The sequence below is a fragment of the Urocitellus parryii genome, unplaced genomic scaffold (assembly GCF_045843805.1).
Source record: "Urocitellus parryii isolate mUroPar1 unplaced genomic scaffold, mUroPar1.hap1 Scaffold_35, whole genome shotgun sequence".
Classification (NCBI taxonomy): Eukaryota; Metazoa; Chordata; class Mammalia; order Rodentia; family Sciuridae; genus Urocitellus; species Urocitellus parryii.
In genome coordinates, this window is record NW_027553167.1 from 2,654,401 (window position 1) to 2,667,209 (window position 12,809).

Genomic DNA, 12,809 nt, shown 5'->3' on the forward strand with positions numbered 1-12,809 from the left:
TAGTGCTTTTACAAGTGGTAGAATGGGGTTGATATGTAGATGATCAACTGACTTTCTAATGCTTTGTAAATACATTGTAATTCTCTGTGTCCTTTGTGCTAGTGTACTCAGGACTAAGATGCCAAGTGCAGTGACTCTGCTTCTGTTCCCTCTCCCTCGGGAAACTAGGAGAGGAGGCCTACTCACTCTGGTCTAGGCATGACGCTATGTAGGATTTGATGTGCTGTTTGGAACAAGAGTAGTGGTTTGTGTTTGAAGTCTGGAAATGTGTCTTCATCTTTGGGGTTCTGCAGACTTCTAGCATTATGTTGGGGATGGGAGTTGTAGGGTCCCTGGCTTCCCATGCACTCCTCTCAGGAACAGAAGCTTCCTTTTCTGTCACCCAGGCTTTGTGTTCCTGTACTGAGGCTTCATAAATATACATTTTCCTGCTGGTGAAGTTCTCTACACTTCATTGAAACTGAAAGCTGTGATGCAGATCACTTGACTACTTGGTTTTGGAGATAGCAGTGGTTTCTTGAGGGATCTGCACTCATAATGGAGGAAGGCAGAGTGCTACAATGTTCCAAAACAGTCTGCATCTACCCCACCCCAGCCCCTGTGGGTTGCTCCTGCAGAATGCCCGTGCATTGGGGTAAGATCCTCACTCCAGTAGCCAGGAGTTCTGCTGCTCTGATCCATGGGAAGGTCAAGGAGAGAAAGAAGTTGGGGCTAGAATCACAAAGAACTTTGCTCTTCATGTACATGTCAGATGCTAGACTGTAAACCTGGGGGTCATCCTGCACACTGCCCCTGTGTCCTCACTGCTAGTATTCAGGATGGCTGTGCTGTTGTGTGGCTGCCCATCCACATGCAGTCTGTGTAGATGCCTTCTAGACAGTGGTAGAAGCTAACAGAGAGGGGTGTCCTCATATGGTCTGTAGTGCCTTGGTGTTCCTGCCCAGATGCATGCATTGATGCTAGGTGGGAAAGTCTGTATACTACAGTAAAGTTCTGGTTCTAACTCCAGCTGGAGTGATGCCTGTTTACTGCCTTGTTTAAACTTTGTTTTCCCTTGATTTCTTTTTGAGCCAAGACCATAAGAACATAGAAAGGTTTTAATTTCTTTCCACTTGCCTTTCTGTCTTGTGACAAAAGACTGCAGACTCAACCCACATCAGTGATATTTAACTTTCAACACGAAATGATTGAAAACAAATAGAAGCTGTTCTCACTGGTCAACAGACCATACACCCAGAAATCTCTGAGGTTGTTCAAGGTCTGTAGCCAACGCCTTGAAGCATAATACATAGACATCTGTGTGGTTTTTTCTATTGTAAAGGAGGCAGGTTGTCTGATTAAATTCAGCATTTATTTGGGAACAAAAGTGTCATCTCTGGCTACTACAGATGAGACAGGTGCTCTGGTAGCACAACAGCTATTAAAAATGCACAGAGCTGGCATCTGGAATTCCTTTTAAGCTGTGCACCTCTGCTGCTAAGGGTCAGAGTCTGCTGGCTCTGCTGAGTCTTGGGAGACACCTGAGAGATCAGCAGTGAGCCCAGAAGGTCCTGAATGAGCTAACTGTGCACCAGAATTACCAGGGGTTTCTTCATATTTTTGTTTACACTGTTAGAGATCAAACCCAGGGCCTCATGCATACTCAGCACATGCTCTATGACTTGGCTCTGGCCCCAGCCCACTGTGTGTTTCTAAAAGCCCAAGTCCTGGATGCTTCACTACAGCGGGCATCAGAAAGCTGAAAGAGGCACAGGAACCTGCAGTAGGGACAGTTTCTCTTGTCTAGCCCTTTGGGATTACTGAGGCTAAGCTTGGAGTATCTCAGAGCAAGTGCCCTCAGAGAGAAAGACCCCGCCTCACATGGCCCAAGATTATTCCCAGATGGTTCCTCAAAGGTGAGCCCTGGGGGACATCAAGCCCCATCCCTCCCTTAAACCTGCCAGAGCAGGGAGCCTATTCACACATCAACACACAGACCCCCTCTGACCTTTCACCCTGACGAGGAGAAGCTCTGCCAAGCTCATTATTTTTATACTATGCATAGGGGAGACAGGCTCCTCTGCAGCTGTAGAGGTTCAGTAAATAGAGTGGTATTATTTTCTTACCTGAAGGAGAAAGAGGTGAGGGCATCCTCTACGTGAGAGTCACTTTAGCAGTGAAGAGCAAGCATCCCTGTGTCTAGAGGGTACCCTGGCTTCTTTGGGATCTGCCCAGGACTTGGTCAATGGAGAACACACAGGGTGGGCCACACAGGTAGCAGAAGGTGATCTGGGGATTGAGGTGTCCTAAGTGGACAGTAGGCCAAGTAACTGCTAGGTGGGGAGCCTGGGAACAAGGCTTCCCCAAGAGGAGGTCAGTCTTTGCTGGGAAAGATCCACCAGCTGGAAGACCTGGAATGCCCATCCTAAGACAAGAGCAAGGTACAACCTCAAGGTGCCCAACTCACAGTGCTTGGATTCAGTGCAGCACCCCTCCTCTGCACTAGGATGCATTTGCATTTATAGTGTTTGGTTCTTTTTGTTATTTTTTACTTGTAGATGGAAAAATACCTTTATTTTCAATTTATTTTTATGTGGTGCTGAAGATTGAAACCAGCACCTCACACGTGCAAGGCAAGCACTCTACTACTGAGCTTACAACCCCAGGCCTGGCTGTTTGGTTCTTTATTACAGTTTTTTTTTTTGACAGTGGAATATATTACAATTCTTATTACACAAATAGAGCATAATTTTTCATATCTCTTGTTGTATACAAGGTATATTTACACCAATTTGTGTCTTTGTACATCTACTTTGGATAATAATGTTCATCACATTCCCCCATCATCTTGAAACATTTCCTGTCTGTCTAAATAACTAGTGTAAACAAAATGCAATTGTGTTGTTCTTTCCCATGAGGTGTAGTTCAGGTGTAGGCCCCATCTAGGACAACCAAGGGTAGCTGTCCTCAGATAGGTTTGTCAGCCTGTGGCTGCTCAGAAGTGGCCACTATTGCCGGTTGTCTTTGGTCAGGTTGTGTGCCAGCCAGTTCACTTTGGTCTTCCAGCTCTCCCTCAGGGCTTCATTGAACTTCACCCGGAAGTGCTTCAGCCCCTCCTCCTCTGTCTTCCCCAGCGCCAGGGTGTCCTGGGACAGAATCATCACAACTGCTTCAACACTCAGGGATTCTGAACCTGCTGCATCTGCAAACCCTTCTGCCTCCCTGTACTCCTGCCACCTCGGGTTGTTGAAATTCCTTCCTAAAAGAACTGCAAGCAGAGGGTCAGGCGGCCTCACCTTAGGTGAGAGAAGGGCAGGAGAAGCTTTAGGGAATACACCCCCTCCCACTCTGCCTCTCACCAACTGAAAAGACAGGAATGTAAAGTGTCTTGCAAACCTACAAGAGACTTTATCTCATGCATGAAAGACACCGAGGACACATGGTATGACCAAACAAGATCACAGTTCACCTGCAACTGGGCGGGACTAGGCCCAGGGAGTGTAACATTCTGGCCACTTCCCACCATACTGCACTGCTGGGCCTGGGATGGCATGAGGACCACCATCTGAGAGGTGAATCTCCTAGGTCCCTGAGCTGTTCGGGCAAGATGCACTCTGACCAGGATGAGCTCTGCCAAGCTCATTTTTTATACTATACATAGGGGAGGCAGGCTCCTCCACAGCTGTAGACGGTCAGGCAGGCCTTGGGAAGTTTGTGGTAGACCCTGGCCTCCAGTCTGGTGTGGTCTTGTGCTGGCATACCTTCAAATAGTGGATGTCTTTGGAGGAGGTTAGCTCAGGCAGGCCTGCTGCCCGCATCAGAGCAAAGAGTTGGAGGAAGAGGAGCCCATGGTGCCGCAGAATGCTGTAGGCCTGTTCACAGTAGCCTCAAAACCTGCAGAGGTGGAGGAAATAGATAAATCCCTGGGTCCTCCCTGCTATCCCCAGCCCCAAACAAGCAGGGGTTCTGCATCCAGCCAGCACCTGCCCCTGAGTGTCTGCCCCTGGCCTGGGCCTGCCTCCTACACCTCCCATTGACCTCCTGTTTGCACTGCCCAACAGGGTACTCTTGGATTGGGGTGCACCTGCAGATAAGGCAGCACCCCCAGGGTGGAGGCAGGAGTTAGCCTGAGGGCTATGTCCACATCCCTGCCCCTGGCAGGACACTGTCCCCTCACTGGAGCCCTGGGAACCCTCACCTTTCAAATTTCTCATTATTACTAGTATTGCCATGCTGAATCACGTGGACAAAGTCATGGGTGAGGATGAATGGGACTCGCTCACGGTTGATTCCAAACTTGGTCTTGAAATTCCCCAGAATGTGGCCAAAGTCAATGTGAAATAGCTGAGGGGAGGGAAGGGCAGGGAGAATAGGCTTCACAAAGAGAGGTTCCAGTTAGAGGAAGTCAGCAGGACTTGGGGCACTCTTCTGGGAGCTGTGGGTAGGTCAGAGAGGCCACTGGGCCAGGGATGTAGGACAAGCTCACTGGGCAGCTGAACACAGTGCCCCTAACCTGCCCATTCTCACGGATCATGATGTTGTCACTGTGCCGGTCACCAATGCCCAGCACATATGTGGCCACACAGTAGCTGGCACAGGAGAGGGTGAACTCCTCAATGGCTAGATCCAGGGCTTCTCTGGGTGGGGAAGATTGAAAACCAGGGCTCCTTATATTTTCCCTCCTCTTGAATCTGGCCTTGTGTTAATCAACAAGGAGGGCATTATTCTGGAGCATAGGTCACCATGCCCAGCTTGAAATTGCCCCCTTCTTCCACACAATACCATGCAGAGAAGCCAAGGTCTATGTATTAGATGAAGAGAGGTTGCATAAAGAGGCACAATTGACAGCCAAGTCCCTAGGTGTGTGACTAGGCCCTTGGTAGATGCTCTGGGCTCAGGCAATATCACAGATGCTAGCCATAGCACCAGCTATTTCAAACCAGAGCAGAACCCACTCAAGCTGTATTTTTGTGACTAAAAACGGTGGTGGTTTTAACGCCCAAAGAGTGGAGTAGCAGCAGTGCACATGAGCCTGAGCCAGAACCAGGAAGGAGTATGACTGTGAAGGGGCCTGGAAGGGGAGCCCGCCTTGGGCACAGGCACTATGAGCCTCACCTGCTTCATCAGTACCTTCATGTGGTGGGTGCTTCCCCTGAAGTAGGCCTCCATTATGAGGCCAAAACGCAAGGCCACGGACGGCACATGCATCTCAGATCTGGAGGGAAAAAACAGGGCTGAGAATGGCCAGGAGTGGCACATAGCCCCTCCCCAGCCCAGTAACCATGAGGTCAGCAGGCCAGGAGACCCTCATCCCCCATGGCCTTTCTAGGTTCCCAAGGAATCAGTGTGCATCCAGCTACCGAAGATGCCAGAAGAGGAAGTGGCCAATCTTTCGGTTGGCCAGAGCCTGGTCCAACAAGAATTGGGTCAGTTCGCAGTCCAGGTAGGACTTGTACTTGAGGACCTGCACCAGCTGCAGCAAGCACTGGAAAAGCTCGTCGTCCCTGTAGAGGAGGAAGGCTGGTTGAGTCTGAGGTTCTGAAACTCAGGAAAGAGGTCTCCAGCTGGCAGGTTACTGGAAAGAGGGTGAGGTCAGCCTAGGCTCATCTCCACACAGCACCCACTTCCAGGTTGCCAGGGCAAGATGTCTTAGTGAGGAACTGGCAGCCCATGGGCCTCAGTGCCCAGCTGGGACTCACGTTAGTTTCTGCAGAGACCTGATGGCAAAGGAGCCCACATGGCAGTCAGGGAAGCTGAATTCCAGCAGCTGCAGGGCATTCAGGACAGGAAGCTCGGGCCAGGAGCACAGCAGATAGAGCATCTGGAGGATGCTTTGCAGTCAGGTGGTGGGCAGCCCACTGCTATTTATCTACTCCAGGTGTGCCCCTGGTGCCCCTCTCCACCCACCTGGGCCACATCCTCGTGCTTGTTCCACTTGGTCACAAGCAGCAGATGGGCCAGAGCCTCTGGGAATTGCTCCTGCACTTCATGCCGCATCTTCCACACCAGGTCCTTCTCATGCTCATACAGCTCTCCTGACCCCCGCTGCTCCAGGATTCCCTGCAGCTGCAGCTGCTAAGGGGCACAGGCAGAGTGAGGCCTCCAGCCCAGCACCTGGCTCCATGCCCCACCAGCACCCCAGCTCACCTCCTCCTTGGTTCTAGGCCCACGCTCCCCGTGACATCCCAGTTCCAGGATCTGCAACAAGTGTCCCTGCTGTGAGCTCCCCAGGCCTGGGCCAGCACTGGTAGGGTTCTAGGCAGGGCATCTGCAACTCAGCACAGCACTATTGCCAACCACTCTTGCTGGTGGGAGCCCTCCTGCACCCTGCAGGGCATTCAGTAGCATCTCCAGGCTCAGCCCGCTACAGGCCAGTAGCACCTTTCCCATTGGTTGTGACAGCAAAATGTCATCAGACATCACCAATATCCCCTGGTGGGCCACGTAGCTACTGGAAGGCCTCAAATCAGCATGATGACCCAGCCCCCAGCAATAGGCAAAGCCTGGGGTGACCAGGGACCCCCTCTGAGCAGCTCAAGGAAAGCTCCTGATTAGCGCTCAGCTTCCAGGAAGAACCCCACTGACCTTCTCCAGGGCAGGGTAGTACACAGGGTGAGGGGCCACCTTGTGCAGGTAGATGACCAGGGTGACAGCACTCTCTGTGTTGGGATTGCTATGCACAGTACCCATGGGGTTCAGCAGGTCTCCTTTCTCATCTGAAGGCAGGGACAGATGTAGTTGTAGGGGAACCAGTTCTGGATCCCTCACCCTCCAAGAGTCTCTCCCTGCTGGGCCTGGGTCCACCTGGGACAGAGGGCCACATGTAGAGGCAGAGCTCCCCAGTCTTGAGCTGATACTTGTAGTCAAACAGCATGAGGTTGGCCCAGGCAATTGGGCAGTCCTGGAGAAGGATTCTACAGATCAGAGTGAGCCTGTTCTTGTTCATATGCAGAATGGAACCAGTCTCCAGGCCAACCAGGAAAGAAGATCCAGACTGCATGGAAGGTCTCCAAGTTAGACCCAGGAGGAGGGGAAGGATCTGCTACTGCTTTCCTGTCAGAGTTTCAGTAATTAAGCCAGCAAGATCCCTTCCTGGCTGCCTGCATCTTCACACCCAGCATCTAGAGATACTTGAGTAAGCCCACCAGTCCCATAGGTGGCCCAGGTCAAGGGGCAAGTCACATCCTGGGTCTAGTGACTTGGGGCCCAGCCACACTCTTCCCAGGCAGCCACTAACTCATCATTTTTGAGAACACTGTCCTTCCACCAAGGGAGCTGCCTCCAGGACCCCTAAGGACCACAGGTCTGGGCTAGATATTTCAAGTCAAGCAACTCATGAGCGGTTACTCAGGCAGCACAGGAATCCAGACTAAGGAGCCAGACTAGGGCAGGCAGAGAGACTGGGGTCCCCAGGCTCTCCCAGGACCCTGTTCTCAGGGTGCCTGCCTGTGGGAGCAGGATGGCAAGAGGCCCCAGTAAGGGGTTTCACTGGGTGTCTGAGGTTTTGGCCTCTCCCAGTCAGCCCAACCCACCACCTTCTTGGACTTTTTCTTGCTGTAGCGCGCCTTCTTGGCCTTCTCCATCACCGCATAGAGTGCAAAGCAGAGCTGGGCCATGCGCGGCAGGTCACAGATGTTGATGTCAAACTCCAGATGCTGCTTCCACATGGGCTCTGAGCACACGCTCACCTCCAAGCTGGATATCGTCTTGCACAGCATCTCATTGCCATGGAAGAGCCCGGCCTGTACCACCATCTGGGGAAGGGGTACAGGGCATGGGTGAGGGAGCGAAGGCCCCACCCCATCTAAAGTTCCAATCCTCTCCTTGAAGGTCCCCATTTACACAGGGGTCAAAATCTACTTCTTGCATTGAGAGTGGTCCAGCAGAGTGTAGGCTGGCAGCTCAGTGGTACAGGTGTCTTGGGGCATTGGTACCCCAGGCTCGCTGGGGCAAGCCAGTCTCAGTACACTTGACTCTGTGGGTCAACTCAGAACCTCAGTTTCCTCATCAGGGTTCAGGAGTTCCAGGGTCCCTTCTGCTTCTAACAGCTCTGGCTACCTTCATGCCTAGCATCTTCTGAGCCCCATGTGGCTCGTAAGACTGCCTGACCAGTCTCCATTGCACCTGTTCCAGTTCCAACCTGCTAGCCCATCCCCAGAGCTGCTCTCATCCAATCCTCCATGACTCCTGAAGACACAACCCCCTTCCCAGATTGTAAAGTAATGCCAAAAAAAGAGACCCAGACAAGACATGATACGCTCTGTGGACCCAGACAGGCATCACCTCCCAGTAGTGGGACAATAAATCCACCTCTGCAGGTGGTTCTGAGTGCAAAGGAGCCATGAAAGTGCTTTTTGAAGAGACAACAGGGCACTGTTCCCGAAGCCCATGGGGGCTCAGCTTCCAGGGGGAACCATGTGCAGTGTCCCCCAGACTCTGGGCACCCCTGGGTGGGTAACCCCTGGAAGCACCTCAGCCCAGCTGCAGTCAGCTTCTATGGTGCCTTACACATCTCTGACTGGGCCTCCTACTTCAATGGGCTGTGACAGATTCCACAAGCTCCACCAAAGTCAAATACCCACAAGTTGCTTGGCCCAGGTTTCCATTAATTGGCCTCCCTGGCCTGCTGGCCTGCTACCCTCCCCTCTTATTGTTTGGATGTGGTTCACAGCCAATCCAGGCAGAGATAATGAGTAATGTGTCCAGGTGACTTTTGTGTCACACCCTCCCACTCTTCTTTCTCTGCTGCCCCTCCAGGCTACAGCAACCCTGTTTGTGCAGGGAAAAAAAAAAACAAAAAAAAAAAAAAACATCTGTCCAGTTACCTGGTACCCAAACCCCTACCTTCATCTGCTCATCAGCATTGATTTTGCTGCCCTGGATCAGCTCAATGTAGAAAGGCTGCCCCAGTGACCACAGGGACACAGAGGAGGGCTAGAGAGTAGAGAAGCGGGGCTTAAATCCCAGCTCATTCCCCTGGTTGCTGAAAGGCTGGGGAGAGGGGGAGAGGGTTCCAACTTTGTGGCAAGGTTAGAAACTTGTCACCAACACCATCCTTTACCAATCTGCCACACAGGGGCCCAGGGGCCCAGGGGCCCCAGCCCTCCTGAGATCTGCAGAGAAGTAGGCAATCTGGGATGGCAGTAGCTCAGACAGGACCCCACCCTGGGTATCAGCTCAAGGCCCTGACTCTCCAAAAGGACTGCACCATCCAAAGTCCCCTGGATCAACGCCTAGCCATGGTGCTGCCCAAGAGGCTCTAGAATTGGCCCAAAGGAGGGAGGAAGAGAAAGAGGGTAAGAAAGGGGAGGACACCATCTCACCTTCTTCATGGGAACGGGGAGCAGTTTGGTGTGTGGTTTCTGGACCTGAGGGGCCGGTTTGCTCTGCTCATCCCGCATGGCAAGGATGGAAGAAGAGTGCACCATGGTCAGGTGGGGGGGTCTGTCCACTGTGCAGGCAGCTGCATATGTACTGAGATGAGAGTGTAAGATTGAACTGTCAATGGGTGTTATATCCATTCCCTGGAACCAAGAGAGACCCACAGTCTGGCTCTCTCACTCCTATGCTGGCCCCTTCTAGAGTGGTAGGGATCCCAGAGTGCAGAGGGCTCCTTGCAGGCCTCACCTTGAACTGACAGAGCAGGTAGCTGCCATAGAGGTACTCATGCCACCCATTCACCTGCAGCACATAGTCCTCAGGCTGCTCCATTGTGAGGTGCTGGTACACCTTGGTCTTCTTCTGGAGGGCGCAGGCCATCAGCGCTAGGGGCACATCCTTGGTGGACACCTGGATGGTGAAGCTCTCCTGTGGGGAGGAGGGAGGGGTTGGCATGCTGCTCTGAGGCCCATGGGCTTCTGAGGAAAAGGGGCAAGGCCACGTGCCTACCTTTATTGGATATCCCCAAGTGTGAGCCCCACAAGGGCAGGGCCTGGGTCATTCACTGGTGAAAGTAACAGCAGACACCCAGGAAATACTTGTCCAGTGAATTAAGGGACCAATTCAGCCTTGGTGAGCTTACCTGGTGGGGTGCTTGACTACACCCCTTGCATGCCTGCATACCTGGAAAATGCCATGTGATGCCAGTGAGTGAAGGGAAATTTGGGGGCCTGGGACACTGGAGTGTCTTATCAGTGGAAGGTCCCCATGGGCACAGCAGCCCATGTGCCACAGCTGGAGCAGCCTCCCTAGGATATGGGCTATGGGCCCACCCTGCTGCCCTCAAATTTGACATTGACCAGCAAGTCTGGGTTGGAGATTTGAGATGTGTTGCTGTCTCCCCAGCTCCTGGTGGAGGGCTCCAGCTGAAGGGGAAAACTGTATTGCAACCACGCCTCCCAGCCCAATTGCTGCCGGCGGGCAGCCGCCTCCTCGCTGAACTGGCGCATCTTAGTGCGGAAGTCATTCACTTCTGGGTCTTGCAGGCAGTCGAACTCATGGAGGCCTGTAGGGCAGGAGCAGGCTCAGTGCAGGTGCATGTGGCACCAGCCACCCAGGTGTGCCCTACCTTGCCAAGGTGGGGGCTGATCTGTGAGCCCTACCTTTGCCGATGAGGAGCCTGATCTGTGAGTTGATGAGCTTCTCCATGCGGTCACCCTCGCGGGTCACCAGGAGCACCATGGGCAGGAAGGGCCGGATATCACACAGCCGCTGCTGCTCATCCTCTAGCTCCTGCTGCTCTGCTGTCTGGTTGACACAGGTGAACACATAGGCCTTGGGGTCACTGAGAATGTGGAAGAGGGGCTCATTCTGGGCTTCGTGCCACAGCATCTGGGAGGAATGGTTATGGTCAGCCTTGCTGGCCATGACAGCTGCTGGAAGGCAGGCAGAGGCCTCTAGTCTGGGCATTCCACTCTGCCTAAGCCACATAGAGGGCAAAGGTAGACCCCAACATTGCTTCCTAGGAACACTTTGGCCCTTGGGACCAACCAGCTAGTCAGCAAGCTTCCTGTCCCTGTGCTCTGTGAAGGACTTGATGCGTGGAGATTGGGGACTAAGCAGCCACACCTGCCTTAGACACATTATCCAGGGCTGCTTTCACCCCACCAAGGTGATGGTGGCCTTGAGCCATGGCAGAGCTGAACCACTGTGACACATAACATGTAGCCCACAAAGCTTCATATCAATAAAAATATGAAGAAACCAACACCACAATGAAGTGAGAGATGGGACCCCAGGGACAAGTGTGCTACTGTACTGTTTCAACTTTAGGCACATTGTTTGAAGTTCTGTAAGCACATCAAGTGAACCATATAATGATGTTTACAGGAACTAGAATATGAACAAGATGTTACTGTGGTCACTTAGAAAAACAAGTCATGAAAGTTCATAATCAGAATTTAGTTAGAATGTGGTTAGAAAACAGGAAATGGCTAAGGTAGTGCCTGTGGCTGTCTTCTATGGCAGGATCACAGGCAGGTCTCTTCCTTCTCATTCTTATTTTCCAAAATTTTATGGGCCAATATTATTATTGAACTCAGGGACACTGAACTACAGAGCCATACCCTCAGCCCTTTTTCATATTTTCTTTAGTGACAGGTTCTCACTTAATTGCTTCAAATCTCACTACGTTGTTGAGGCTGGCTTTGAACTTACAATCCTCCTGACTCAGCCACTGGAACATTTGGGGACACACCCAGCTACTTTTGAAGAAGAAAAATTTAAGGAAGGATGGAAGGAAGGCAGAGAGAAAATTTCCAGGACATTTAAAAAAATACCTCAAGTGTGGTCCATTGATTCTATCATTTTTTTTCTTGTTCTCAATAATAGCTTTTAAAATTGTGAAATAAATTCTTGCCCTCGGGCAGTCCAAGGCATGACCCATTAAACCCGAGTTTGTAAGTGGCAAAACCCCATTGAAAGTCACAGGACAGCTTCTACCAAAGCAGATGTTCATTGCTTTGACTCAGTAATTCATTCTGAAATTTATTCAATGAACCTGAGGACCCTTTCCAAGGATGATGGGCACTGTGTTGGCAACAGTTTTAAAGACAAATTCCTGCAAAGTCCTTATGTGTCTGGGAGCAGACTGTGGTCACTAAAGTGACAGACAGCATAATGTGAGTCAAACTTTCAAAGTTCCATTCCAGCACTGGAGGCTTAAGGGCAACTGAGGCTAGTAGCTGGCCCTCTGGTAACTAGGGAGGGGAACACATTGCCATGGGGTAAGCTGAAACTAGGGAGGGGAACACATTGCCATGGGGTAAGCTGAATTCGGATAGTAAGTAGAGTTTAACCACCCATTTTATACAAGTTCTTGATATTGTATATTTTTCAAAATTTATATCTGAGGTTCTCAAGTGTGAGGAACAATGCCTCTGTCTTTCTGAGCTCCCAGAGATGACAGGAGACCAGGCAGTACTTGCTTGATGGTGCTGAGGTTGGCATTGCAGGACACAGGGAAGCTCAGGTAGATCCCTGTGGGCAGAAGGAAGTCAACCACCACACTCTGATTCTTCTCATCCTCGGTCCAGAATTCCGTGGAACAGTCAATCCCCAAGGGCATTCTGCTTTGTTATTTCTCTGTGGCCATGTGACATGTAAAGGAAGCAAAGGCAGAGAGTCCTTGAGAGTAGTGTATGAGGGTCAGGGCTGAAGGCTCCCAGGTGGGCACATGGTGTGCTCCTCCCACAGGGCCCCCACTGCCCAGGTAGCTGCTGCTCCTACTGCCCTAGATAACTGTCTGCACTCAGCTGCCTCTCACCATTGTGGGCACATCTGCCTCCCTCACAGTGGGCCCAGAGCCATAGACCAAATTATTTTCCTCTGGAAATTACGCATCAGGGAGACCATCATGGCCATGACTATCATGGCCACCACCTGGCAAGGAA

The 12,809-nt window shown here is 51.7% G+C and overlaps 1 pseudogene; it reads right to left on the reverse strand.

The window, feature by feature from the left end:
- Nucleotides 1-2,987: 2,987 nt before the first annotated feature.
- LOC144251994 (phosphatidylinositol 4,5-bisphosphate 3-kinase catalytic subunit delta isoform-like) lies at nucleotides 2,988-12,484 on the reverse strand (annotated as a pseudogene).
- Nucleotides 12,485-12,809: the final 325 nt, after the last annotated feature.